Below are 6,053 nucleotides of genomic sequence, written 5' to 3'. Positions count from 1 at the left end.
ATATTGGGGAACAAGAGTGTATGAGTTTTGATGTACAAGATGATGGTAGGCTAATCTTTACACCTAATGAAAATTATGGTTTACGTTTTGTTTGCATAAAGAAGTAAGGGTGATTGCAAATGATGGATCAAATTGGGTCTTAGACCCGGATCCTCAAAAGGTGAATTATTTTTGGGGGATTTGGATTATGGAAAGGAGACCAATATCTAGATTAACTTGGGATCCTAGAGAACTGTATTGGAAGGTGTGGGTGCAAGATCACATCAAATACGTGTCGTTCTTTCAGTATTCTGTGAAGATTGGTAGGAAAATATTAGGTGCTAGATCATGGAAAGAACCAACTGCAAATATTGTTTGGAGACGAAATGGACTTTCTCCACAACATCTCAAACAATTTTGGAAATGGCTATGGGGTATAAAGATGAGTAGGAAATTTGTTTGTTTTCAATGGTTGTTGGTTCATAATGTTATACCAGTTAATGGGTGGCGAAAAGGAAATGTAGACAAGATGTGCCCTTTCTGTATAGATGTAATAGAGACTGTTAAACATTGTTTGTGGAGTTGTGGGTTTGCTCTGGACATATGGAAACGAATCATAAAATTAACTCTAGTATATCCTACAACAGTGTATACATGGGGTGTAGTATTATGGGCGGTGGTACATGATAAACCTATGGTATATGAACATGAGGAGGTTGCAGATGCTATTGTGATGAGACATGGTTTGATGGAAAAAAATTTGATCACTCTGAATCCACAAATACAAACTGATAAACCTCAAATATGGCAATTGGTAAGTAGTATTACAATTTCGTATATTTGGAAGGCTCGTATATCTTAGAGGGTTTTTGGATGGTATAAAAGGTAATAAGCATCAAGCGGAACTTAAGCGTTTGGAGTTTCATGCCATTTGGGGCATAGGTATATTCTATAGATGGCGTTTTGATAAGGTGGAGTGGTTCTACTCAACACCAAAGTATTTATTTAAGCCGGTGGTTAAAATTTAGAAAAACATATGGGATCGGTGGTATATCTTGTATGTTTAGCCTTATGGTGTTTTCTAATACTAATGTAGTATCTTTTTTGGGAGAAAAAAAATTTCATCAAAATGTTCTGAAATGCATCACTAAAGTTTCTTACCCAAATAGGCTTGTTCTAGTCTCATTCCTCCGAAGAGCCTTTGTGTAACTCTAATTAAGGATGTAGATAATTGTATTCACTTCTTCATCCCAAAGTGAATTGGTTTCCTTTTTTGCCTTCAATACAATCAAGCTAAGCCACCTCGACGATGGTCATATATGATGATACTATTATAAAGTTATATAGATAATCTTGTGAAGTATTGCAAAGATTTCTCCCATAAACTTAGCTACAATCAACCTATCCACTATGATACCATGTAAGCAAACAAGAGAAGAAGCACAATGGAGGTGAACATATATCAAAGGTTGAAGATAGAGTCAACATAAAAGGTGACGCTCAATAGGAAAAATGACAATGTTTGAAGTCTCATTCTATATGGGACAATGTTATATTTTATATTTTATTGAAGTTTTACTCTACACCAAAATATTTATTTAAGCTGGTACCTAGAACTTAACCTCACTTTAAAAAAAGGGGGGCAATTACCTATATGTATGTAATTTCATGTACAACCTTATGACGCTTCTTACTACTACTGTAGTATCTTTACTAAAAAAAGTAAAGAGAAAAAAATTTGAATCATTATAATTGATGACACAAGTATTGGTTTTCTCCATCCGTGTGCTCACAAATTAGAGCTTAGATGGAGATGTGGACAACTAATGTTGTTTTTTCACCATCAAGTTCTTGTACCAGGTGGTTAGTAGGTAAATAGTTTATTAATGGTTGCTAGATAAGTACATAAGTTGTTGGTTCCTAACTAGATAACCGACTATTGCTCCCCTATTAATTATCACTATCGAGAGAATCTACCTAATTGAATTGGTCAAGTGAATTATCTCTATATGTGCCACTATTGTATGAGTATAGGGTAAATGTTACTCAAATATCTCCCCCTCATGGTAAGCATGAGCTCACAACCATCTACGATCATAGCATGAATAGCAATAGGCAACAATTCAATTTGGTTTGGGATTCTCAAACCAGACCATTTAAAAAAATTGAACTCCAAAACAAACCAAGCTGCAAAATCATTTAAACCAAACCGTTGGAAGAATTTCCAAGCTCAAACCAAATGGTTCAAGAGATTTATAAACCATTAAGCCACCAAATTGTTGAGCATTAGTCTTAAGGTCTAGTTTTCTAATTTGGTTTTGTCATTTAAATTTAAAGATCAGTTTTATGGTTTGGTTTAGTAGTTTCGTGGTTCTATGCAAACAAATATTTTTCGTTAACTTATGGACAACTCTTCGACAAAGAGTTTACAATCAAAATTCTTATTCTTATAAATTGTCATGCAAAGAAGAAAATATTGAATGACCGATGTTGTAACTTATTATGATAATGCACTATATAAGTCTAACTTTGTCGAGCTAATTCATATTTAATAGATATTTCAAAAATATCATAACAATAAACCATTAAGGTGTTTAAGTCGCATTTGGAAGCCGATTAAGCTACAAACCATTAAATCATTTAGGTCTTGGTTTCAAGCGTCTAACCCACAAACCGTTAAGCCAATAAAAGCTCAAATGAATTTTGAAACTTGTAACAAACCGATTTATGTTAAGTCGTTAAGTTGCAATTTTTGTCATTGGTTCAACTCAAACTGAACTGTTGCCAATTGCTAAACACAATTTCATCGGCATTCAAGTTGGGATGTACCAATAGCTTCTCCTCTAGTGGGGCTCATTCAACGATGTAATACAACAAGCTATGTTAGTAAGGTAGTAAGCAAAGGCAATAATTGTGTATATTGTGACAAATATAGGGTATCAAGAACTTGTATATTTGGTTGTTGGACATGATCTAGAACTCATGTGGGCTTTGTTATGGTATCAATGTTGAAAACTCTTTCATAAACACACTTATATTAAAAGTATTTCACGAAAACTCATACCATCAATGTCTTCAAAATACCCATACTATTGCGAGAGTTTTTCAATTTTAAAATGCTCAAGTATTCTTGATGTTTTGTAAAAATCACACCAAGATTATACAATGGATTCTTCACAAATCAACCTTTTTTGGCATAAGAATACCAACGTATTTCATTCCTTTTATCACCATATATGATAATAATTTTCGATTTACGAAGTCCTCATTGCATTTTTTTAATTTTTTTTTTCCAAAAAAAGATACTACATTAGTATTAGAAAACAACCCTCTGAGATTATGCACAATCTCTATCCAAATTCCCGAAATTATTTGGGCAGGTCTTTACATTTTGAAATACCTTCAATCATCGAGCCTTCCAAATATACGAAATTGTAACTACTTACCAATTGCCATATTTGAGGTTTATCAATTTGTATTTGTGGATTCAAAGGGATCAATTTTTTCCCCCTCAAACCATATCTCATTACAATAGCATCTGCAGCCTCCTCCTGTTCATATACCATAGGTTTATCATGTACCACCGCCCATAATACTGCACCCCATGTATACACTGTAGGATATACTTTTACGATTGCATAATTTTACAATTGCAAAATATTTTGGCCATTGTCATGTTTCGCTATATGTAGTAATCATTAGACAATTCACTTTATTTGTTTAGAATATTTTATGTTTCAATATAATAGAAGCACATGAAGAAAGGCTAACGACACGTCGAGGAGAAGAATGGTCTTTGCATGGCATAATATATAAGTATGTAAGTAAAAGTCTTTGTCAACACATTGAAAAAATTGATAACAAGTATTCTAAAAATTGGGTATGCTATAATATATCGATGTTAAAGGACATTGTAATCTCAAAGAAATTGCTTCCTTGGATTTGCTATATTTCTCCTTGACACTTCTGCCTCTTCTTCATATTCAAGTGATTGTAGAGAATCGGTTTGATTGTGAAAGTGAATGTACATAGATATATTCCTAGACCATAATATAAGAATAGTCATGATTGACTCAAAATAATGATATCATTAACTAGAATTGATGAATGTCTTTTGAATGTGTATACACGTTGATCACTTTTGAATGTTCAAATCTCGACAAATTGAGCAAGTGATATAAATTCTAATCACTTGACAATCATCAAATGTTGTATAGTGATGGATGATCGTCCCAATGTTGTATCCCCACATAACCAAAGAAAGCAATTACACTAATGAGAATATAATACCATGAAGGCGACAGTTGTCAACAATAATAACATTGTTGTTGTTACAAGAGGATTAGGATTGTAGCCATATTAAATATGTGTATGTACGCGTGTTTGTATGTACATATGCCCGTATTTTATACTACGAAGAGTTATATTTTTTCATCATTAATAGGTTACTATAAAGTTATTTCAGGTTCCCCATCTTGTGAACTCGTCTAATTCACTCAAGGGATTGTATCTATCTTGGCTTTAAACTTTCAAAATATGTATACTCATTGCATACTATTTAGGACACCCCCACCCCACTTCTTGCAGAATGCCAAGTGGCTAAGTTTATTCGATTTGCCATTGGCAAGTCCAAATTATGTTATTTTATCATACTTTAACAAAGCATTGCACAATAACAGTATTTCAAACATGAACTAAACATTTTAGGAGAGTTTGCCAACACAAGCTAAATTTCTTAGGGTTCACAACTAGAGATTGTAGCTTGAGTTTTAGACCATATGCAAAGGGGAATATTTGATGAGAAGATAATAATAGGATCATTTTTTTTTTTTTTCAAAAAAAACATCTACTTCCATTAGTTAAGAATGTACAAAGGAATCATTTACAACTCATATCTTACAAGACATCTTACATGTCAAAGGAGAACAATGTGAAGATGAAACAACATAAAAAAACAACTCCAAAACACCACATCATTCTATGTGTATAGCATTACTCGAACACATATTCTCCACGTGAGCCTCATACAAAATAGAATTCAGCATAGATGTCCTCCATTTGCTCCTCATGGCAGCACCCATCTAGATGTTAGGAACACTTGGAGGGGACAGCCACCGCGGTGGTTGATAATTCCACTTCACTTTACCATCCATTATCTGCAGCATCGGCGAACCGCTCCATTTCCGAAGGAATCGAGCTCTAGCTTCTTCACTTGCATCAGATGGCCCTTGAAGACTTTCAAACTCACCTCGCAACGTAGAAATAAGATTAAACCAGATCATCATTAAATAATAGGATCATATTACCAATGAATATGCCCATCTAAATACTAACAATAAATAATATTGTTATCTTCGCACGATGATTGATATGTAAACAATATATTTATAGGGTTTCAAAAACCCTAGTCGAGGTAATAGTTCAAAATAAGGAGGTAAATGTAATGTATCATAGCATAAAATGTATATACCAATTAAACTACATGACATGCATGCAAAAAAGGAATACAAATACAACATGAAAAGGATTGATCGATATATCGATGAAGCAATAAAATGAAAATCTGAATTGCTATATAAGCCTTTAGCCCCATGCTTAGCTGAATCCCAAATGATAAAAACTAACATTTCATATTGATAACAAAGTTGGTGCGACAAAATGGAAATCAAGACAAAACATTGTTGATTCAAAGGTCAAATGTTGATTTAAAAAGGACGCAAAAGCTTGTATTTTCAGCGTTTTTATTTACAAGACTTTGTGTATAACTGTAATAGGCCAAAAAGATATGTCCTCGTTCACCAAAAGATTGATCAATTTTTTCAAAATTGTTGGTTAGAAACATCAATGAAGACAAACAAAATCTTTGTAGGAATTCTTGCATTGAATAATATATGGTGACCATCCTACCATTATATTTTAAATATGTATGTCATGTTGTGTTATAATTTCCTATTATTTCATGCTTGCAAAAAAGAAACCTCGGCCAATTAGTATTTAAAAAACTCCCCTAAAAACGACAGTTGGCAAACTAATTTATAAAATAATTTCCTCATGAATAGATTTTATAACACACC

The sequence above is a fragment of the Azolla caroliniana genome, unplaced genomic scaffold, assembly GCF_043228905.1.
Source record: "Azolla caroliniana isolate FFs.n. ecotype wild unplaced genomic scaffold, voAzoCaro1.0.p SCAF_9, whole genome shotgun sequence".
Classification (NCBI taxonomy): Eukaryota; Viridiplantae; Streptophyta; class Polypodiopsida; order Salviniales; family Salviniaceae; genus Azolla; species Azolla caroliniana.
The sequence above is the reverse complement of the archived record's forward strand: the minus strand, read 5'-3'. Positions refer to the sequence as shown.